Consider the following 26014-nt stretch of genomic DNA (forward strand, 5'->3'; position numbering starts at 1 on the left):
TCATAAATCGCCTAAATACGGAACCCTTCATGGGCGAGTCCGTCTCGCACTTGACCGCTTTTTTCATGTTAATGCCTACGCTCGTAGCGCGTAACTCGCGCTGGCTGGCACTGAATGTGTAGATAAAATAAATAAAGAAGTATGTTTTCATGAAACTTTACACTCAAATGGAAGTCATATGATGTTTCAATATTTCTGTATTAATAACTAAAATTTTTATGTAAATGTAAATAATTATGCAAATTGTTTTTCTGTTCAACATGGTGCAATAGTAAATGCTAATGTTTTTTTGGAAATAAAGTATTTGGTATTTGTATTTTGTATTTGTAAGTAAATGATACCATAATTTTTTAGGCCACCGCTATATTAGGCCCAATCTCGCCCAAGTTGAAGGCAATAATGATAAATAAGCGAAACTTATAACAAGATAAGTTGGGAAACACGAAAGGAGCCGGAGATTCTTATGAATCCTTAGGCACATGAATTAATTCTTTTATAAATAACTAGCGACCCGCCCAGGCTTCGCACGGGTTAACAAATTATACATAAACCTTACTCTTGAATCACTCTATCTATAAAAATAACACATCAAAATCCGTTTCGTAGTTTTTAAAATCTAAGCATACAGACAGACAGCGGGAAGCGACTTTGTTTTATACTTATACTATGTAGTGATTAACTGTATATTGCTCGTTTGAATCGAATAAGTTGGTAAACATCGATCGTCTTGTCATTACAATTAACTTTCTTTAAAAAATCAGTGCCACCAATAAATGTGCTTATTCAAATCTCAACTTACTTAACTCATCATCTTCCTCGCGTTGTCCCAGCATTTTGCCACGGCTCATGGGAGCCTGGGGTCCGCTTGGCAACTAATCCCAGTAATTGGCGTGGGCACTAGTCTTTACGAAAGCGACTCCCATCTGACCTTCCAACCCAGAGGGTAAACTAGGCCCGTATTGGGATTAGTCCGGTTTCCTCACGATGTTTTCCTTCACCGAAAAGCGACTGGTAAATATCAACTGGCATTTCGTACGTAAGTTCCGAAAAACTCATTGGTACGAGCCAGGGTTCGAACCCGCGACCTCCGGATTGCAAGTCGCACGCTCTTACCGCTAGGCCACCAGCGCTTCAACTTAACTTACTTAACTAAATGATTTTTAGGCATTTATTTATGGTACTCCTACACTGGCAGTTAGTTATACAACGTTTTATATGTAACGTTTTATTGTGTAACAGGGACAACACATTAAAACACTATAAATACTATCAGATTGGCCATGCCATGGTTACACGATGTTATATAACGTTATAACGATGCCAGTGTGAGAGCACCATTATTGTCACTATCATCGAGTCCTCTAGAGTGAGTTTAAAGCAATTATTTCATGAAGCCGATGCTGCCAAAAATACGGGGGTGCGGGGGGACGAGGTGAGCGAATCCCGTGCCGTGATTGGTCCGTTCAAAGACACGGACCAATCACAGCACGGGATTGACTCGAAGATGGAGTAAAACTACAGTATAAGTGGCAGAGGGGGTAGCGTTACTATGCTCAGTCTAGAGGATGTCTTGTCTGTGTCGAGTCCTAAATGAAAGCCCAATATCTCCAGTAAAACCACAGAACTGACGCGTTGCCCTGCCAACCGCACACACACTTGGTCATTAAGAATTTATTCGGCATAAGCCATGTTAAATTAATGAAATGACTTATACGAGTTTGTTCGTCGTGTTATTGTTACGCTCTTTTCGAATAACGTCAGCATTATCGCGGATTTGTCCGTCTGTCCGTACGATTAAAGCCATTAGCACGTGAGTTCAAATGCTAGCTAATGGCCTGTACGTTGTTTCGTTATTTTGTTAAATAACAGTTTCAAATGATTTAAACTACGAAAAAGAGTTTTTTGTGTAGTGAAATACAACATCCAATCAAAATAGGTACATTGTTTATGTTTTAAGTCACTATTTAGAGTAACGCTTACAATTAGTTAAAACTGGTTTAATACTACTTTTTCTTGCTGAAAAAAGTGTTTTACCAAAGTGCTTTAGAAGAATGAAGAATTATCGACAGGCTGTACAGTCGACGTCAAAGATATGTTTACACTTTTGCATCTTATAGCAACGGAATAAGGTGCAAAAGTGTAAAGATATCTTTAACGTCAACTGTACATAATATCATAATTAGTTAAGGGTGGAATCACATCTGTCAGCATCGAGCCGTATTTTATATATGAGAAATTGCTCGTTAGTATGAAGATGCGTACGCATGCTTTCAGCTTTGCGATGCGTACTAAATAGAACTTTCGTACGCTTATTCTGTCGGCTATGCTATTAGTACAAACCAGTTTTCTGTTAAAATTGAGTCATGAAATTTTGACGATTTTCCTTTCACAAAACTCAATAGCTGAAAAAACGCTGAATCAAGCAACTATAATATAATAGCTATACGCTTACTTGTTAATGAGCGCAGCAAAAAAATTGCCAGGCCAAGGCTGATTGATTGAACTCGGTTATAACAAAAAAGTTTCAAATAACCCCTTCCGTCTGATTAGCGCTGCGAACTCCGTGGAAAAAGTTCTTCCAAATAATGAACCTTTTGTTTGTACCCAACAAAAACAACGTCAATTAAGCGTAAGAGTTGGAACTTCGTTTTTTACATTGTTCTAAATTTCAAGACAGCGAAAGTTTGGGAACATTTTTCAGTCCCTATCATCCGGTGTTAAAAAGAAAAGTAATTGTGAGGGATTTTCCGAGAAATAATATTTTGAGTGATGATACCCTCCAAGGCTTAGATTAGACATTCTATTTTGCTATTATTTCGTTCGTAGGCGTTGAAAGTTCCTGGTAAATTCTTTCACGGGAATCGCCTTTAAAATGTGGGACGTTAATGTTGTTATAGTTAGAAATATGTAGCTTATAATCGTATTCTAATGTACTTGATATTGTGAATTATGATAATAATAATACAAACATGTCATGATTTATGAAGTATGAAAAGATACGTGGACTTCTAAATTAACTATAATCAATCACATCGGCAACGTCAGTCATCTTCGGGCGCACGAGCGCCGAGCAAACTAGGAGTCGAAGTGGTCGCCATGGCCGAAATCGGCCGGAAGGATCATCATCATCAATCAATTAAATTATTCATTTTGTAATTGAAACTCAAGATTCTGATATAAGAAGTGGTATAATAAATAATTGAATCCAGTGGGGATCATGGATTCAATTATTTATTTTATCCCAGTGCTACCTTTTTATAGCTGGCGTAAAACGCGTAACTCGAGTCGTGAACCTAGAAAGTTATTGCACTTGATGCTGAAACGCCTCATTTTACGACTGATCGTATTATACCGGGTTCATTTAATATCTGAACCTTTAATTACTTAAGTGTTAAAGTTTCGCATGAAAAAGTTGTTCGTTTTACTCTTTGATAGTATTTATTTACTCCTTATATTTTAATTGCATTTGAGCAGTTTCATCTAAAAAGTGCTTAATGGAAAAGATATTTTACTAAAATTGCCAGGGTGCTAAATATTGCTTTTAGTTAATTTTAAATGCTTTGGAAGGCTACGATTTTCCCATCACTTCATTATTAGTTAGTATTTTATTGCAGTTTGTAACTCTAGTCGATGATTTATTTATTTATTTATTTATTTTAATCTTCATTGCACAATACATGAAGGTACAAAAGGCGGACTTAATGCCTTAAGGCATTCTCTACCAGTCAACCAATGGGTAAAACCAGAAAGATTAGGTAAGTAGGTGCAGTGTCTTTTAGAATAAATTAATTTGAAAACAGGACTATATCATTATGAATACAACCAAAGTGATTACAACCAAAATCAAGAAACTTTCGAGTAATAAATACTATGGGGCTATATTATTTTCTATAAGAACCACAATTTTTTCAAAGCCTGCCATTTTCATTTCATATTAGCTTAGGTACATAGACGACTTTTGCTTAAACTCGAAGGTTTTCCAAAATGCTGCTAAATAATTAGTACATTTGTCTCGTTTCTATTTTCGAGAGTGGTGAACTTGGATTTACCAACTGAGATGCACCCTCGGGGCCTTTTAACTGCACCTTCTGGACAGAATTAATGCTTACGGTGCCAATTAGCTAAGTGCATGAACTCTCTCTTTAATTTTAGATGAGCCTACAAATTTACAGTTTTTGCAAAACTAAGTTGATGGTTAAATTAATTTAAAAGTATCATTTTCTGAGTGCAAGGAAACTTTAACAATTTTAGGTTTTAAATGCACTGACAAGTTTTATTTTTTGCATTTGGACTGCATTGAAAAAATTTGCATTGTTGATTTGTGCAATTATAAATAAGTTTAAACAGCTTATTACGATGGGGTAATTAATTAATTAAAATCCTATCACTTAATTTACGATATACTGCTTGTAAACTTGATTAATATTACATTTGAGTTAGTGTGCTTTTTATTTTGTATAAGATTTGTTTTACTGTCTATCGGAATCATCTTCGTCTTTCAATATTTCCCCATAACGTAATAAATTGCCAGCACACTAAGTCAACATCAATATTAAGGCTGGTTTTAGTGTCATGCGGACCGTCCGTAGTCCGTACGGATCGCTCCGCACCGCCAAATTGTATGAGAAAACTGTCCGCGCGGACCACTCTAAGACGCTCCTTGAACTTGATACATATTGGTCCGGTGCGGAGCGATCCGCACGGACGGTCCGCGTGACACTAAAACCAGCCTAAATATTAGGATTTAATTTTGAACTACAATTAATTTGATAATAATGAGCCGGGTAAAATTTAATTTTGGAACCTTTTGAAGTTGCCAGCATTGATTTAGTTGGGTGTGCGCAATTCTTTGGTCCTTTAATCCGGCTCGGACCGTTATCGTTCACGGCACACTGGGTTTATTGCGTGCCGCACTAAATCGCATTATGTACGGTTAATTATTCGGTTCTTTATGCCCATGTGTAGACATAGCATTAGTGTCACAGTATCGAGTGGGTGTCGTGTTCAGTAAGGATCAAAACAAAACCATGATAGAGGATAGATATGTAGAATACTCTTTATTTACACACTTCAGTAAAAAGATACAAAAGAAAAGAACAATTGATTAAATGTAGAGGTAGACAACAGGCGGTCTTATCGCTAAAGAGCGATCTCTTCCAGACAACCTTTGGGTAGCGGAGCGGTTGGGTAGAGGATCTGAGGAGCTATGGAATTAACTCCCATGTATGATCAGCGAAAATTAATGGTTTCGAAGAAATCAACGATGCCTGTTATGGAGCAGTTTAGTTCAGCAAGTCCAAGCCTTTCAGCATTCAGCCTTTTTCATTTATTACAGATTTGAAACTTGCATAACTTGGCTCGATATAGTACGCCATTGTAATAATTATCCCAGTTTAATATTAACCGATGATAGTCTTAATTCCAAGAAAGTTTATTTCGCTGGCACGGCTGTGCTGCGAAAACCGCCTAGTTACGTGGGTAAAATATTACATCTTAGCTCTGGTAGCTGCAAGAGAGGTGCCAGAAGTGCGCCAAGTCTTACAAAAGAGTATCAGAAGTGGTGAAAAAAGTAGATGAGTGAGAAAGAGGGAACAGCCAATCGCTTCTGCGTGTTATTCACCCTACGCCACAGACTCCCTCGGCGATGGGATTAATCTTGTGGAAAAACGTTGATATCCGCGCCGTAGCAAGTTTGTTTTGGAAGAAACGCTTCCTAGGTACACGGGGACTTGAAATAGCAAAAAATATTGGATTCAACACTTGCACGAAATAAAAAACTACTTTTCTTGCTACCTATTTCAATTTTGTTAAGTTCGTTCTCGTAGGCTTGAACTATTTTCTATCATATTAATCATAATATAGCTATACCAGTGAAATAAGCTTTGATCTAATGAGCTACATACTCGTAGGTACATATTTCTATCTTCTACGAGTTATTTCCCACCAGGCGGGTGTATTGTTGGCCAATTCTTATTTACATTGTGGCTTTCCATAATAATATGCACATGGAACTATATATAATATACATTTATGTACTCGTATAGCCGTCTTTGATTGACTTAAAGATTTAAGGTGCATTGGCGTAACTTCGAAAGCGGGATAATTTTGAAAGCCTCATTTGCATAGCTCGTAAGTATCAAATAAATGACTCTCTTAGCTCCAGCCACCATACTGAATTACCTTGGTCCCAAAATGGCGCATGTAAGTCCTTGTAAAATGTTTGCGTACGTAATGTACCTTTAAGCTCGGCTTAGGACGGCGAATTAAGGGCTTAGCTATAGCCCTGCTTTTTAATTGTGTTTTTAAATTAAATTGAAGTTTTTAACAATCGTTAGAATAGACGAGATCGTTTTTTGTTATTATTATTCGATAAAATTATCTTGTATATGTCATATATGTATAATGTCGCCCACTGCTGAGCATAGGCTTTTCTTCGAGTACGCCACTTTTCCTGGAATAAATAACAACAACAAATAATTCTAACAATGTAGAATAATAAATAGAATAGAATAGAATAGAAAAATATTTATTCAGGCAACACATCATTACATTACAGAATAACAGAACAATAAACATTTGACATTACATAACAAAAATGTGAAACGAGAAGTATACAAAACAGTCAAAACACAGATAAAGATGTGAGGCTGAAATGGTCTCCACTCAGCAATGCAGTTAGCACGACTTAGCGTTGCCAACGGCGCTGGTTTTCTGTGGAGCCAGCGAGGTGTGCAGTGCGGGACAGCATACTGCGCGACTTGTACGTCAGTAGTAAGTAATAGTAGTTTATGAGTGAGATAAGATAATTAAATAACGTAATATGTTTTAAATAGGAAATACCAATACTTATATATTACAAAAAATATTATACATATAGAAGTTATTACATGGCGGTTAAGTAAGCATCGACTTTGAGGTTAAGGAGCTATAGTTAATACTGATGATGCCCTTGGGCAGCAATACCTTGTTGAGCCAATAGGTGTTTTTTCAGAATGGATTTGAACCCACTAACAGTCATGCTCTCCCAGATAGGTGGCGGAAGGTTATTCCAGCACTTCGTGGCAGCATAACGAAAACTGCCACGAAATGCTGCGGTATTGTGCCTTGGGCTAATCAGTCGGGGATTACGCCTGATACGACGCTGATAGAAGGCCAACTTATCATGCAAATATGTGGGTTTTTTACTATTAACGATACCAAATAAAAGCGTGGCAAAATGTAGGGTACGTCGACCATTCATATTTAAAAGTTTGTTAACGTTTAGATACGGAGTAATATGAGATCTTGGGGGTATTGGGAAACAGAAGCGTGTGCAGGCATTTTGTAGTCGTTGTACGACTTTCTTGGTGCGAGAGAGTAGGCAATCACCATACACCGTATCCGCGTAATTCAGTTTGGACAGGATGAGTGTGTCGCACAATTTCACACGCATATCTACACTGAGATAATTACGAACTCTGTAAAGGACTGTTAGTCTATAGAAGCAGTTTCTTACAGTTTCTAAGATGTGGTTTTCAAAGTGGAGAGAGCTATCCATAAGCAGGCCTAGGTTGCGGGCTTCCGATACCATCTCGACATATTTGCCTGAAATATTAACTTGCGGATTTGCAGCAGTAATTCGGTTAACTTGTTTTTTTGAGCCCAAAACGAGGAACTTGGATTTTGTCGGATTGAGAGCTAGACTATTCATTTCTGACCAGCGGTCAATGCGATGCAGATCTTCATTTAGTCTATCGACCGCTCGATGCGTATCTTCTGGTTTGAATGATATGAAAAGCTGTATGTCATCGGCATAGATATGGAATTTGCAATGTTTTATATTATGTATGATATCCGCACTGTAGAGACTATAATAACGTAATTTATGGAAAAGCAGTATATCACAAAAAAGGATAGGTATATTAAATTTACAAATAGCATATGTAAAGACAACAAAACTTAATCACAGTCACAGAGGTAACTCGCTCTTACTGAAGCTGTTCAATCAGCCCACGTGGCCTGTCACTAAATGATAGGTTCGGAATATTTTTATAACAAATGGAGGTGCTTTTTTAAATATACCAGTGAAGTACACCCCAACAAAAGATAAAAGAGAAAAAAAGATACTTCTTACGCTACGCATGTCCCCTCCCCCATCTAACTTCTAACAAACTTCCAACATTTTTAAAACGACATAAAAATCAACAAAATTCCCGATCCGCGTCCCCGATGACTAAATCCAATTTAAAACTTCTATTTACATAGCATCCCCTGGCTTCAAAATTAGAGCAGACGTTTGCGTTTTCCTGGAGCATGCTTAAATGCGTAGGCAAATGTAATTATCTCTGGATGAATGTCGCCCCTTGGATGGTGATTAAATCAGTCAAATTTAAAGTCCGCTGGAATGTCAGTAATGCTATTTAATCATGCGATGCTGCTTTGATGGGGTTACAATGTTTGTTACGAAGTTTGGAAGATTAGAAGCCTTCCATGTTAAGGGAAAAAGAGGAAAGTAAGTGAATGTATCGAGAGAAACATTTTATATTAGGTAGGATTGTTATTTAAAAGTCACTTGTTTTAAAGAGTACCATTTTGTACCATTTGGAGTTAGAACTCTAGGTCCTTGGGGTCCCAGTGCGCATATGTTTTTTGCAGAAGTTGCGAAGCGTCTGGTTGACGTAACTTGTGACCGAAGAGCTGGCGGCTTCCTCGCACAACGTATCAGCATTGAGATACAACGAGGAAATGCCGCCAGCATCCTCGGTACAATGCCTCAAGAGCCTATTTTAGATTTAAGGATGACTCACATTAGACTGGGCTGGCACGGCACGTTTCGGTGCTACGTTTCCTATGGAAAGCATCACGTAACATCGGTCATCTTTCATAGAAAAGTAAGCGCCGGAAGCTCCGGCGCAGACCCGGCCAGGTCTAACGTGAGTCATCCTTTAAGCTAGTTGTTAATTTAGTTTAGCATTTGTATTGTAGTACATCTATATATTTAATTAAGTATATAAATAAATGCTTTAACCCAAGATCAATTTCTGACAAAATACTATATGGTTGAGCATCACTTAGCACACAAAGTTACAAAAGTACCTATTAACACAACCCAAATGTATAAAGCTTACAGATCAATCAGATTTCATGCTACGAAAAATAATAAAGATAAAATACGGACGAAAATTTATAGTAACAAAACGTTATCAGTACAAGATAAGTCTTCTAGTTGCAATCTCAGTACATCTTAATTATCCGGAATCTTCTAAAGAACAAATAAAATATCGTTAAATTCCACGCTTCCTTCGAACTCATTCAGGTGAAGTAACGTTTCGCTCCATATACCTTTAATGTGATTACAATCTTACGCACCCAAGTTAAGGTGCAAATTCAATTGATACGAGTTAATAAGTCGCTAGGATCCAGGGCTGTAACACAATAAAATCCTCGGAACGGCAACTTGGCTGTCAATTAGCTGCGACACCCACTTGGTAACATTGTGATGGAAATTATATGAGACTTGCTAATTAGGTTGGCTGGAACAATACTGTTCTGCGACAAGACTTTTGGAATCATTTTCGAATGTGCATTTGACGTTAAATTATATAGCAAACTTATCGGTTTCTTGCACTCGCACTTGCTTGCTCTTCAGGTCTATGTAGGTACCTACTCTACTCGTGTCTCATATGTGGGAGTCAAACACCGATTACTGTTATTAAATTGGTAAAATATTGGTATTGACCGTGTCTGACTTGAATTGCAATTACCGAACATTACTTGCAGTTTTATTATAAGGAATAGGTACTTTATCAGGTGACGTGGTGACTAAGACGATGCAAGTTTGTAAAAGGTTGTCTTTTGGCTTATCTCCTTTCAGAAAACATTTCGGTCGACCGAAAAATTAAATACTGAAATATTATAAATAACGAACTATAAATAAACAACTAACCCTTAATAATTAATAACTAATAACCCTTAACTATTAGGTATTAAACATAAAATGGCGGCATATTTTAGGTATTGTGAAGTACACTGTATACAATAATAAAGTTGCGGAAAGGAAAAACTGGGGCACGCAAAACTCGGGCATAATGGGGAAGCGTAATATTAACTGTTATGTAAAAACTTTGTACATAAATGAAGGTTACCTACTTACCGCTCGCTCATAAAACTTCAAGAGCATACGAACGACGCTTTGTGATGGGTTCGACGCTTTCCTGTTAGTTTAGAAGTCGAATAGAAAATACTACCTATGTCCCGAAAGTATTTTACAAATAAGTATCAAAATAAATATAATATTTGCATTACCTAATCAATTAATCATCCATCCAAAGCTTATAATTAAATTTGATGTATTTATTTTGCTTATTTTTCTTCAAATATTCTTCCCTAGATAAATGAACTATTATTATATAATTTTACAGGTAGTAGCTACAGGGCATTGTAAGGTTCTAAAGCGCGGGATTCCGCCAGTGTGCACACTGTGCGGCGCAAGCATTTTTGTACTGCCGTGTCACGCGCATCTCGTGTAACTTTAAAAGTTGAGTTTCGAGATAATTACGTTTAAAGTTTTAAAGATTCAAATGCTTGTTATCCTTGACGGTTTATCGTAATTTTTTATTTTTTTCTAATCTACATGTAGGAAATATGGTCACAGAATAGGATCTTTAATTTTTTTTCCGCATAATTGAATAGTTTTCATTTTATTCGAATTAAATGGTTCCCAACCAACCATGGCATGACCAACTCTTCCATACTATAGTGGTCACACGAAGTCATGTAAATCAAGTTACATGACATAAGCGTGATCAGACGTGCCACGTATTAAGCGAAATAATATTGTTCTCATATAAACCAAGCGCTCGGCCAGTCATGCCTAAGTGCCTAACTCCGGTAACTTAAGAACAAATATCATGCAACTCTAGTTAACTGAGTTGTGTCTGACGCCATCGGCAAAAAAATGAAGTTACATGAGTTAGTCATATGCTTTTCTCAGTAAATAATGAAGTTTTTCACAATTTCCTTTTAGAAAATATATATTTAATGGATTTTAAGACGATTTAGACATGGTTACCCGTAACTCATTTAACTCGAGTTAACGGAGTTTGGCGTGACACGGCAGTATACCTACTGAATATGCTTGTGCCGTACAGCGTAAAACGCATGAAAGAAAACAACTAAAGTAGAAATATAATTGTTTTAACTTTTTTACCACAAGCAAGCTCAGCCATACGCACACATACAACAACGTTAACAGTGTACAAACACAGCCACGCAAACAAGCTCCTTGGGCGACTCGTAAAGTGAACTCAAGCGGTTAATGAACAAATGTTTTCGCCATTCTACAATCATAGGGACAACCGGTCATTTTTCATCATAAAAATGAGGCGAACCATGCCCTGGGGGAGTTTTGTGGCCCCAACAACGGGTGACAGACAAAGTTCGACTGCTCTTTATAGAGGCTAGGGCCTTGCGCTTTTTACGAGACGTAGCACGGTGTATCTGGAATTTTCCAATAGCTTATTAGACTCGCTAAGATTTGACGTGTTCATAATGATTTTAAGCACATGCTGATTCATTACTTCACTCTCGGCTCTCATGGTTTGGTTGATTAGGGTAGTTAAATTTTTTTTCTAACCTAACTTTAACTGATTTATTAATAATTTTTATTTTTAAAAACGTAATGATTACCTATGATATCCGCTTGAGTTCCATCAGTAAATTATACTTTAAAAGGATAAACTATTAGGTATTTAATAGTGCTAGATTATCGTTGAGCAATGTTGAAGTATTTCAGTACACATTTAAATCAAGCTTTGAAACAATTACCTATAATAGGTATTTATCTAAAAAGCTTCTAACCATATATTTATAGCATTAAAAAAATCGAAACAAAATATTGATAACGCCAAGATACAGGCTCTGCCTACTTTGGTCACTGACATATAGTATCCTAATAATATAAAACCGGTTTTTAGGAATCAATTAAGGTACCAATTAGAATTGTCATCTACCACCCTTTAGCCTTCAGCAGACGCACCCTCATCTTTCAGGGGCGGGTTTTATTTAAAGAAGCGAAAGTTTGACTCGGGCGCAGCCGCGCGTAAACATTTACTTGAAAGGTTTATTGATGTTGGTCACCGCAGCTTGGGTTTACGGCGACCTTCGGACCTGAGGTTTATACATGCTTTGGAATTATTTCGTTGTAATGTTGGAGATTAAGGTTTTATAAACTTTTGGAATTTGCTTTTTTGATAATAAATATATGCCAGATCATAGATTTTGATCATTTCATGAGATGCCATTTTAGAATTGATATTAGTTTCATAATATGGTTAGGATAAGTTTCACTTTATCTTGATGAGGCAAACATTTGAAATTAAGGGTACACGGAAAAAAACGTCTATAGTGACTCTGACAACATTTTAAGTCAAAGGATCGATGTACATAATTAACCATAATATTATTTTCGTGTACTTATAGGTAATTTTAAAATGAGAAAAAAAGGAGTTATATGTATTTTTGATTACAGAGATAATGGCAACAGGAGCTGTAACTAATACTTAGTTCATTGAGAGCTCTACATTTTGAGATTAAAATCTCATTTTTCAAAAAAACTCACTTGCCATGTTCTTTCCATGTACCCTTCAAATGATGTTATATAAACCGTACCTACCTATGTTCGTAACGTTAACATAATAATATAACCGCCAAAATACTTGAGTGTCATAAAAATAATAGTATCACCATACATTATCAAGTTTTAAATGACGTTTTAATTAGTTTAAATATTTTACAACCACGTAAATTAATAGAACACTTAGTTTTATTGTATAGCGCATCCATTTTAAAACTAACAAGTCTTATATTTTATAGCTACGAGTACATACCTTACCTTACCCTTATGACCCTTGACCTTAAGATGTCTTTACCTTTAGAAATTAAACTAGTTACCCAACTTACAGCCTACATTCTCATTTCCAAGCACCATCTTCACCTCCTAGCACCCTAAGTTCAGTCCTCCAACCAGACACTTATTACAGCCCTTCGGTTAGTCGTTATTTGGTCACAAAAAAGTCTTAATTCCACTCATTACGAGTCTACGAGGCCTCGAACCCCGCGCGAGGCATTTACAAGGCGTTTGAGGGGGAATAATCCCAGCACAATGCCTCATAAACGAAGCCTCCACTGAATTAGAAACGTATGTTTCCGGGACATGCGTAAAAATGGCGACGATATTTTGGTTTGGAACTCGAGGAAATATTGAAATGTTGGCTTTGAATTCTTGAGAGAAATATAAGGGAATTCGCTTAAGCTTCCATTAAGAAACAAGTCAGGAGGACTCCGGCAACGGTATACGTACTCTTTTGCTATAATATATTATTTTCAACCCACCTCGTCCTTGAGGTTATTTTAAAGTTGTTGGAAAAGTACAGAGCATAAAGGTGACAGTCCATTTCCAACCGCAGCTGCACTACTGTTCATTTTACTATGGAAATTGCGACGCGACGCGTGCGCAGCGACGTGTTCAGTACCAGTAGTGCAGGTGCGGTCAGAAATGGAATGTTACCCTAAGTTATACATATTAAGGTGACAAACGGATGTCAACTGCAGCTGCAACATTACTGTTACGATATTACTGCAGCGATGTTGATATCGCCGCTGTATGTGTCAATTTATTCGATAAAATGATTGACGTTCGCCGCCGCGATGATGACGTTCAATCCTTCACTAATTTTATCACGGAAATTGACATGCAAATCGACGATCCCCGCCACGTCCGTCTGTCTATATGTTCGCGATAAACTTTTTCATGCGGTTTTCACCTATCAATGGAGTGATTCTAGTGAAAGGTTTAGGTGTATGAGTTGTTAAGGTTTTGTGTAAGTCCGTGCCAAGCCGGGGCGGGTCGCTAGTGTTTCTAATAATATTCAAATCAAACGCAAATTCTCGAATAAGACCCCCAGTTTTGCATGCTAGCTGTGAATGCTAATGTTACTCGAGTTGCATACGTTCTGGGGAATCGGTTTAAAGTGGAAAGTTAACGACTTTGAATTGCAATTCGACTTTATCGATCTGCTGAACTTTGTTAGTTAATATGCATTGAAAATTTAGCGTAGGTAATTCAAAAACTTTCGGGGTACTAGCTTTTGTGAAAGATACCTTTATACATAGGTACCTAATTCGGCTTTCCTTGTAATAATTATGATACAAATACTTAATACTTAATACTTAACGGCTGTTTTAATAACCTATGACCAATGACACAAAAGTGAACAGAAGTATACATAAGCAAAAGTGAACTTATGATTGCTGCGATTCATTGAATGTAAATAAATCGTTTTTACATACATACTTACCTAAATAAAGTTAAGTTCAAAAAATCGAAGTGCTTGCGGTCAGTTTATTTACTCTAATCCTGAATATCACAGTAATTTTTTCCCCTTACTCGTACCAAAAAACATCTAATTTAGTTCTGATTCACCCCTAAAAGAGGAAACCGGCTTAACTCGATCGTAATACAGATATTCGCCAACTTGCATGAAACTTTGTTATTTCTTTCATGCAAAATTACATTCAAGCCCCGAGAATAGACATTTCTGAGGGTCGGGATTACATTGAGCGGTGAGAATATTAAAAAACTTTTGCTGCCAAACTTGGATTGTCTTTTTTGAGAGGTTGTTTACTCCCTGAGTTGGCCGCTTTAGTTGGCTTTTGGCGTTTTAACGCCCGGTTGGTTAAATTAAACAAAACTCTTTGATTTACTTTCAACTAAATGGCTATACGGTTGAATACAGCTTACATTTTTTTGAGTTTCTTTAGAAAAGTACCTACACTATTTGTTAAAAGTGCATAATGTGATGAAAGTGAGAAGTGAAAGTAACTCGTTACATTGCACGTCATACGTAGTACATACATATATTAAAACACCCGTATACTTTTGTCACATTTAACCTTTTGATACAGTCTAATCTAAATATTAAACAAAAGCTACGTAATTTTTTTAATGCGGTTAATATTACTTGATTACCTACTTACATACATGATGCTTAGCATAAATATAGGTATGAAAATGAATCAGCATAAAATATTTTTTCAGTATAATATTTAATATGAATTCTCGCCTATTATTCTTAGTAGCTATGCCATCCGAATAAAATTTCCAGCGACAACATTTCACTACGCATTACTCATAACAATAAGCGTCCCCCGCATTCCAAAAGTTTGAACACCCTACATTCCATCAGTCTACGTAAAAGCCTCGTGTAGTATGAATACACTTCAGATTCCACCCGGACAATGCGAGCTCCGGCTGGGTCCTTTGTAACTATGGTTTGAAAATGGCTTTTACATTTGGAATCAAAAGCATCACATGTTTGCAGGGACACTGGTGAATTAACAGGGATCGTGTAAATTGTCTGGAAGTCTTACAAACTTCACTTTTTACCACTTATGTATATATGTATCATAATGCTTGATTCTTGTTTCAATTGGTATTTTAAGTACAACAGATTACTGCATTAGAAAGTATATTAAGTTGGATAATGTAGGTATAAATAATTCGTAATAGGGACTCTCTTGAAGTTTATGCATATGTATATGCATATGTAGCTATATGTATATCGTTTCTTTGCAAGTAGATTAATATGTATGTATGGAACAGGACATCAACAACAAAATAGCCGTTGGTCTCCAAAAAGTCGAGTTAGAAATTTAAAATTTACACTTTCCATAAATTAAAATGGTAATTGTTGTTGAAAATAAAGTCGCTACCTACTTAAATAATTTATTTTATTAACGTACACATCTTATCAAATTACATAACTAAAACACAAAGTCAAAAATTATACAAACTACCTAAAAACTAAAAACTAAACAAGCAACAAATTCTAAAAGAATAACATAGGTGAGGGTGGGGAGGGTCGATCCCTAGGGGACACTTGGTAAACTTCATTTTTAATCAAACCAAACGAGATACATTTTTTTGCACTGGTAACACTCATTCATTCGTTCCTAACTTCACGTTCTGTCATGGCACTGTATCGAAAAAGTCAGTGGTTCAAAAATGGCGGACGGTGAAAGATTTTCTGCGTACTATATTCAATTTTCGGTAAGCTTTAACTGGATTTATTTTATAATATGAGATGGAAATGATGTTAGCGAGTGTGCTTATTTTATTTGTTGTTTATTGAAGTGATGATTAACTTGGATTACATTGATATACGCGAACACACGTTTCGAGTACGGCACGTTTTATAATCTTACTATGTATGGGGAGACTTTGTCTTTTTCTTCAGGGGAGATATGATTCCGGGATCATGTCACCCCCAAAGTGATCTAGTATACATTGTAATAATTTTACTTACAAAATGATTCATAGAGCTATCATAAATATTTTCTTTTCTTTAGTAAATCATGCCGCAAAAGTACGACCAGAGAAACACTGATTTAAACTTTCAAGGTTTTTGACTCATTATTGTTTATTAAAACGGGATTTAATGGCGTATAATTCAGTTTTTAATTATACAACCGACTCCGAACTCCGAAAACGGAACTATCCACGTGACCTTTGAAAAGACTAACTAAAGTTGACATCAACATTTTACGAACTACCCGCACTCGGTCGACAAACAACACTTATAACGATATTTGGTTTTCAACCGGCGATATTTGTTTTTATGGATGAAATATATGCTATTTCAATAGCTTTCCGACCTTATGTACTATAGAACCGACGGTCCATAGAAAGGATTTTAGGATTATGCAGCTCAAACACCGTCCTCGAAACGTGAGCAGTAAATTTCTAAACTTATTTATTATAGTAAACAATAACGACCAGAGATGGGTAAAAAATTTAAAATTGCTGTAGGTATCTGACGCTAAAAATACCTTCATAATAACTTTAAAAAAATTAGCTTGTTACAAGAAATTTTATGTTAATAACTTAGATTTTTGTTTTTTTTTTAACTTTTTTTGGTTCAAAAATTGATTCCCTATTTTATGTTGTTTTATGGATAATACGATTACATTGTTTTTTTAAAGTATAAGATTATGGATTAATATGTGTTTGATATCTTCATATATTAATTTTCTGTAGATAGAGTGAATAAATTAATGTAGATACTACCCTCGAAATATGACATTGCCGCTTAAAATCTTTTTACCAAGTGTCCCCAAATCTAGAAGACTTGATCCCTTCGGCTTAGACATCTGATTACCGGAAATACAACTTCAAAGCATGGAAGATGCAATATATATATATTTGCTGTGTATTTTACAAATTATAGATGCATTGCTAATAGCGATCCGAGTTATATAATTAATGAGAATCTGGTATGGGGAGACATGGTAAAAATCTGTTTACCATGTGTCCCAAGAACCAGGGTCACTTGATCCCCCTAGGATCAAGGCTCCCGACCAGGGGTAAACAAGTCTCCCTTACATAGGGGACACATGGTAAAAGTCAACAGTATGGGTTTTCATTAAATAATGGTCTAATTTATTGCACAAATCTGTTCTAATTCAAACTATTAATGAAGAGATAAATTCTGAATCGTATGGTCTATAAAGTTTTTCAATACTACAAATAGTTAAGAAAATGTATGCTAAAAACAAAAGGGGTGATCAACCCTCCCCAGTTTCCCCTACAATCTACATAAAATTTCATCCATCAACATTAAATCCTTAAATAATACATTGATTGACCTCACCCATTCCACAGTTTGCTGCTGGCTGCGACGATGCGTTGCAAGAACTAACTAAAAGCAAAGACTCAATATTGCTTTGACCGCTCAAACCATTCGATTTTACCGATGCTTTCAGAGCAAATTGCCAACGATGTCGGAAAGAAAGCGCAGCGCGGGTAGTTAGCGGCATGTCCGATCCGAGCAGCGAGGCGGAGCGCCTCCGTTTCTTGCGGACCGGACTTTGGCCTCGAGTTTACGTTGTCTAAGGTATAAACTTCCAGATTTTCTTTTTATTCTACTATGTTTAGTACTTTTATAAGGGTGAAAAAAAAAAGTTGTGTGTTATGTGATTTTAAATGTAACAATCGATCGCGGCTCAGGTGACTTGTAACAGTAACATAGTTATTATAACTAGGGAGGAAAATAGAACAAAAGAGATGTTACGTAGACAATAAATATAACTACCTATGTATCCAACAATTCATAATTTCACAAACATTTTACACCTTAATTTAATAATACTGGTAACTAGTTATATCCACCTGCTTTATTCAAGGATAAGTTACAACTGTACAGTTACAGACGCTATAAACTTCAAGGTTCTCTTATTATGATAATCGTTCAAAATTCAGGTTCATTGTTGTTCGTAAGGCTTTGGTAGGTTTATTAATATCGAGACGTAATGCCGTGTTTAGAAGTAGGCAAAATTTACAGTTCCATCGGCCATGGTAATATAATTCCCTTGTCAGCTCTATAATACTTGCTTTTAGCAATTCGTATACCTCAGCGAGTTCTTAACTTGTGCCACTGGTCGATCCGTCACTGCACGCGGCGGAAGCGAAGCAACGAGCTGCGGAAATTGGCCGACTGGGCGAATTAAAGCGGCCGATACACGGCAGAAAATTTCACAATTACCCGCTAGCTGTGAAGAAACGTGTCACACCGGAGTCTAGCGGAGAATTCCTTTAGTGTCGCTAAGGCTGGCATTCGGATGGCAACTGCGCATTGTAATGGGTACAACACAACCTAAGACAATTTCCCAAAGTCAATTTTAAAGGAGTCCATTTGATTGATTGCTTTTCTCTCTGTCGCACTAATAAGGAAGAGTGATAGAGAGAGAGATTACCGTTTCGTTCCCTACGGCGCAAACGACTGGCATTTTTGTTGCATTAGTGACGCCATTTGGCAATAACCTTAAATAATGGAGTAACGCGATTTTGTATAGACATTGTCAGTCTTTTTTTGATTTCTTCGTCTGCTAATAATTAATACAATCTAACCAATTACAGTGGTAGTTCCAGCGTTTCACGCACAGAACATGTTAATGTGGTTTCACGCTCCTTTCCTATCCTAGGAAACATATTTTGAATCAGAAAACTACATTATTATTGTGAGATATGGATGAACCTAGCTAACTCGGAGCACGTGCGAGTTGTCAGAACAAAGCAAACAAAACTGTATTGTTTGTACCTACGTATTGTCGAGCGTGGCACAATGCCAGTTTCCTCGTCATTCACAAGACATTCTGTCTCGATTGAGAACTCATCCCTGATGTATATTGAGCTAGGAATCTTTTATCTGCGATTGACCGTAATCTCACCTCATGGTAACTGGTGATGATGCAGAAAACACTTCAGGAAGCTTTGTGTTATCTGCCATTTGCTTTGAAACAGGTTTATTTATTTTTGTAAGGAAAATACTGGTAGAGCCATTAGGCGAAAATGCCTTGGTAGTTCACTTTATGAAAGGTATTACACTTTACAAATTAACTCTTATCTTGGAAATGTAAAGTTAAACGCTAATGCTTGTTGATCCATCTTTAAAGCTAGTGCAATTCCTCTTGCACATTCCTCAATATACGTAATATGATGATGATGATGAAGATATACTGCAGACAAACAGCAGGTCAACCTGAAAGTCTTAGTCAGGTAAGGTATAGAGGGAATCCGGGAAACTTGAAATCTCAGGAGATTTGATTTGAATATTTATTCAAAATTATACTGAATCACACCCAACTTCTCAGTAGAAAAAGGCGCAAAATCCACGTTTTCTAAGGAAAGTCAACTACATTTCTTAAATTTGCCGCCTTTTTCTACTAACAAAGTCGCTGTGCCAGAGTATATTTTAAATTTCCGTGAGTTTTGTTATGACTGTCGTTACATTATTAAATAATTTTGAAAGATGACTCCATTTTCCCATGGTTTCATATGTCTTTCAAATCGGGTGTCATTCTGAATCCCTAACAACGTTTGTCCTAAAGTCACTTGCCCTAACTGGTTTGTCCTAATGGGCACATGCCATAACGATCAATTGTCATAACGATTATTTTCCATAATGTAAGGTTCTGAAAAATGGTTAGGTTTTAGAACTTGCTGCCACAAAAGTGGGTTAGGTTAGGGTTCAACTGCGACCCTCGCAAAAAAGAAAATATGCATAATAACATTAGGATAAGTAATCAATATTAGGATAACTGAAATTAGGCTTTTTAGTGTTAGGACAACTGATCATTATGACAAACAATATTAGGGAATGCATCGATAGGAGAAAAGACTTTAGGGATTTAGATATAGATCCTCCAAATCCCCACTCTTATCCTGAGACCATAGTAAAATTCAATTTTGCATTATTTAGGTCCGTGATGCACTTGCAGATAATTGTGAATAATACTCAACTGTGCTCGCTTGATCTTTGGCATCAAACATTCTGACAAAAGTTTTTTGCACAAAAGATATATTGAGGTAAACTTGTCGTGGTCACTGCTTTGGAACGGCTGAGATTTGGAACTGAATTAAGTAAGCTATTGTATTGTAAGTGCCCTTCTAGTCAGTGACATACGCGTTAATAATATTATATACATTTATGATTTATGAGAACGAAAAAAAAAACTTTTTATATAACCAGACCAGAACTAGCGGTTTGTTTAAGACAGATATATGTTATTATTAATTTTGCTAAACTGCACTGCGTCGCTCATTTTATCAAGGTTTACAGCACCGACAACAAAGACGCCGCACCAGCGTTGGCAGCATGATTTTATTTTTATCACCTGTCACTATGTCTGTCACTTTCGCACTTACATGTGACATGCATGATGACAGGTGATAAAAATGCGACCGTAACGTGCTACCGCCGCAGTAGTGCAGCTGCAGTTGACATCCGAACGTGACATGATATCATGCGTCACTTTCTCACAAGTATAAGAAACGAGAGCTTTATTATGTCATGACATACACGATAAGCGTAACCAGAACACGCCTGAATTAACCAAAATCCCACAATAAGTATATAATTGCAGTTAATGAAACCCATAAATAAAAAAGAAATGAGGTAAAACTCCGGCGGTCGGTCTGGTCCAACTTTTAATTTACTCTGGTTCGTTAAATTTAATATAACTGGCGGTTAACAACGACCTGCCAAATGATTAAAGGTAAGTTTTACTCTCATGTTTTTGTTAAGATAATTTTTAGTTTACCGCACAAAACTTTGTTCGCGTTACACTTATGGGATCACTTCGGTCTTGAAAATCAGTTAAATGTGTTTTTAAATAACTACTTATCGCCAGATCATATAATAATATGTGACTATTTATGTAAGACAAGCTTAATAAAATATTAAGTAGATAGTTAGAGCTTAGATACTTCTGACGCAAAGTTTGATCCACTGTTTTTAATGCTGAAATTATAACAATAACAGATGATAAAATTGCTGAAAATAATTCAGACATTCTCCTTTGTTTTACTGTATCTGAGAAGTTATAAACCAATCATTTTATAATTAATAGCAATAAACCGATTTTTTAAGAAATTAATGTTAATTAAATACGAATATATTCAGTATCACGCCTGTCAGAACGGTTCTAAACCCTGATTTATAGCAGCAAGGGTGCTGCAGACGCATTATCTAGGAATATATTCTATCTGAGAATAACCGCATATTTTAGTTTGTGTTTCAGTTCAGCAAGTTCTGCTTGAACTGTTATATGTTTAGACATAAACTAAAACCACGCTAACAGTCTTCAGTATAAACTTTATGTTCTTAGTTTGAAACTTAACGCAAAAATCGTTAATAAGTAAGCAGATTACATCAGAGAATTATGTTTGAATAGGCTGGGACAAAATCAATGTGTGCATTTTGGGGCCTTCATCCATCAGGTAGTTTCACTCGAAAATATTGGTTTCCAAGAGAAAATAAAGAATATACCCTAATTTAGTGATTAAACATGGCTGTTACATTGTAGTCAATGATCCTACCTATAACATAATCAAGGATTCTCTTGATTTATATGCTGTTCTTCCTGTCTAGCAATAACAGGGGTAATAAAACCCCAAATCGAAAAACGATTTGTCGATGAACGAGTGTCATTGAAAGCTGTCCCAGATCATTGAAGCTTTTTCGTATTATACTTCTTTAAAATGGCTTCCATTAAATTTATGATGATTTTGCCAATGTCAAGCAGTTAAAAAAGAGCATGACGTTGTTCGGTAGGTAGTTGGTTTTGGCAATGTGATAGCTAGACTTCGAATCATTATTAGTTCACCTATAAAATAATACGTACTCAATAGGTAACATTGACCTTTTAAGACACCTCACATTTTCTATCTAAGAAAAACATTACGCAAGGACTGGAGTCTGCAAAAATATCTGCGAACTTCTATCATTGGAATAATATTTGAAAGCGCCCTCGTGTTCGGATGTTATTGAAAAGTCCAAGTGCCACGATGTCTGGGATATTTTACGTGGAGAAAATTCTGCGCTTCATAACCTCATATTTTTCAAGCGGGATTATCGCCTTTTTGAAGTTTTTTGGAAGGAAGGTTTGTAAAATACATACCAATATTATCTGTGTGTGTGTTGTAACTTTACTTATTAAGCTAGGTAGATACTTATTGGCAATTCAAACAGTTTTTTTGCCCTATTACCTATTAGCATGTGGTTCTGGATGGTTTACATTGAGGCGGGCTTCCGCCTGTGTGCGGTACATTTTGGATTTCGCGACTTGATCCCATACTAAAAGTTGTTTACTATGCCCTAGCATCTTGCAAAATGTCTTACGATGGTAATAACCCTGATACCCCTGTTCTAGAACTACTGTGCACGAGAGACTTACTGAGATACGGCTTTGATGCGCCGTCCTTAACAAAAATGGGTGTTCAATCAGGATCTCATCGAGAAACGGATGAACCAAGCCTTTTGTAAGAAAATTTATTAAAAATGCGGCTCTTTGGTGGTAGCAGCTGTGGAAATCCCTTTCAAATGTAGGTCGTCCATTATTATACCTGATAATAATAAATGTAGAAGATTGCATCTTCACATGTTTTTCAGAGTGAATATACTCGTATACAGCCGATATTATCATGTATATTGATAGATATATTGTTTTGCTATAGCCACTCTTAGTTTGAATGTGACGTCTTTTTACGCATTATTTTTTAATCTAGACTATCTAGAGAACAAGAAACACGCTGAAGTGTTGTGACAATTAACTGTTAAAATACCTTCTAATGGGAAAACTTTAACACATCAAATAATTCTCACTTGACTATGAATGCAATCTGGTTTCACAGCGATAAAAATACGAATATCATTTACCAGCTTCTCGTCTATCTGTCCAAGCTGCAGCAAAATACATATAACGCCATGCCATTTGAATGCGGCGGTGGTGGCCGAGTGGATATGACGTCCAACTTTCAATCTGGAGGTCGCGGGTTCAAATCCTGGCTCGTACCAATGAGTTTTTCGGAAACTTATGTACGAAATATCATTTGATATTTACCACTAGCTTTTCGGTGAAGGAAAACATCGTGAGGAAACCAGCATACATCTGCGAAGAAATTCAAAGGTGTATGTGAAGTCCCCAATCCGCATTGGGCTAGCGTGGGGACTATAGCCCAAGCCCTCTCGCGCATGAGAGGAGGCCTGTGCCCAGCAGTGGGACGTATATAGGCTCACATTATTATTATTATTATTTCATATTTGAATGAATGAATAAATGAATGAATGATTTATTTGCTTAAACGTGGTACATCAAGTTGATATTATCAGTATAAGCAGGCAGTATCACTTGTATTCGATTTTCAAAAATAAAATAGTGAAATTTTACTAAAATGAGTAAAGTTGTATATAACCTCGTTTAACCTTCCATAAAGTTCTTCAAGGATTACTTGGTACTATAAGTACGCGCGAGCCATTGATTCATTATCTTCGGCTTATAACTCCTGAAACTTTCGAAATAAGTTACGGACTCCTAACCTAGTCGGTATAGTGTAGTGACCCTGCCTACACAGGATGTCCCGGGTTCGAATCCTGGTAAGTAACATACCTGAGCCAAAATCTATCAAACAATTGTATTATACTTATAACGAACTAACGAAGGCTATTTAAAAATTACCTTTCCTTCAAGTAAACAGATACCTAAGACGTAACATTTCACGTGACTAAATAACACGTTGAAATATTATGTTCGTTCATATCAGGCATCATTCCGTGACATCTCATTTCACCCTGTACTGATATACACGTCGGTTTGACACAGGACATTGAACCTCGCTTCGTGCGCCATTTTGTGTAAAGTTCAACAGATTTATACTGCTGATAAAATGTTACAACATAATATTGCCACGCTAAATATATATTATACTATATGTAATACCTACTACAGCTATATAGCCCACAGTTTCAATTCGCATTAAGTAGCAATACATAATAATTATTCACAATGTTTTCTCTCTGTGCAATATATGCAATTTAATTTCTGGGATACCCTTGCTATCGCCAAGTAACCTTGCTATCGCTGTAATAAATGACTCTTGAAAAACTTACAATATTTCTTCGGGCTCGTAAAGTCCTCTAATATTTCAAACAAAACTTAAAAACGCGAGGCCTTTGACAGATGTTCTTTCCAACGACAATAAAAGCAACATGGCGCAGAGTGGACAAAAGTAAAAGTGAAAGCTCTAGAGGTAGATCTATGTTAAATACTGATGTAAATAAATTACTTCGTATATATTAGTACCCCTTTATATAACAGTATTAGACTATATTCGATAGTGGCGCTTCCGTAAATAGGTCGACGGGGGATAAGTATTAAAAGGAACATTGAATACGACGGGAGCTAAGTAAAGACATTATTCTGGCTTCGACATCGCATCATTAATATCGGTCGCTCACTTCACAGAAGTCCCATCACCAGCACTAGACATTATTAAATGTAGATTTTATTTATTACGTGATAAGGTGCATTTCATGTTACCTACGTCCAATACTAAAATTTGAGTCTTTAAAAATTAAGTGATTTAAAAAAATTAAGAGGTATTTTAAGTCTCCTGTCACTGGATTTAATTTAAAAAAAAAACATATAATATCTCAATAAGGCTTGTGTATTTCACGAGTCATTTTAGAAGTCCGTAAATAAATAAGATGTACCTACTTACTTTTCTATAACAAAAAATGTGTGACATGATTTTATAATCGAATTAAAAATGGGTTGTTTACATTGCAAGCAACTCACGCATAGGTAAGGGTTGTTAAAGGTAAACTAGGCCCACAGACAAGACATCCTCTAGACTGAGCATAGTAGCGCTACCCCCTCTGCCACAAATAAACGGTAGTTTTACTCCATTTTCGAGTCACAGTGTCTTTGTGTGACGTCCGTGTCTTTGAACGGACCAATCACGGCACGGGACTCGGCTCACCTCGTCCCCCGCACCCCAGTATTTTTGGCAGCATCGGTTTCATGAAATAATTGCTCTAAACTATTGCCAATCAAATTAGATTTTTTTCAAAAATTAATTTCCAGGAAGCTAGAAATCGTTTTACGTACGTTTTCTTTTGGTCCTAAATGCATGTAATCCGAGTATATAAACTATTCTACTAAAATAAGGAAACTGATGTATGGAATAAGTACTTTGAACTAAAAATATTAATATATTTATTTATTTATTCTTTGAATTTTCTTATTTCTCTGCGATATCGTTCAACCAAGATTTTCCACAATATGCTCAACTTTGCAAACACACAAGCTCAACACAATGACTTTTTGTTTACAGTTCGATTTTTCGGAAAGGTTTTAGGCGCCGCAATCCGTCTGCCATTAACATCCAGTGGTGTGGGGCATCAATGATTCATAGATTCATTTTTTAAATTCGATGCGGGCTGATGCGCGTTAGGATTTGCTTCCGATTCGTCACAACAAAAAAGGCTTTCAAATATTTAGTGGTTTTAGGACTTTTAGGTTTTTGACTAGTATTTACTGTCTGTTTTTTTGTCAGTATTTAGTGATCTTCAATAAATGGTAGGCCACAACTATTGACTAATTTGACTTAATTTTCATAATATTCTCAATAGCACGACTA

This window comes from Cydia amplana, chromosome 10, assembly GCF_948474715.1.
Source record: "Cydia amplana chromosome 10, ilCydAmpl1.1, whole genome shotgun sequence".
NCBI classification, from domain to species: Eukaryota; Metazoa; Arthropoda; class Insecta; order Lepidoptera; family Tortricidae; genus Cydia; species Cydia amplana.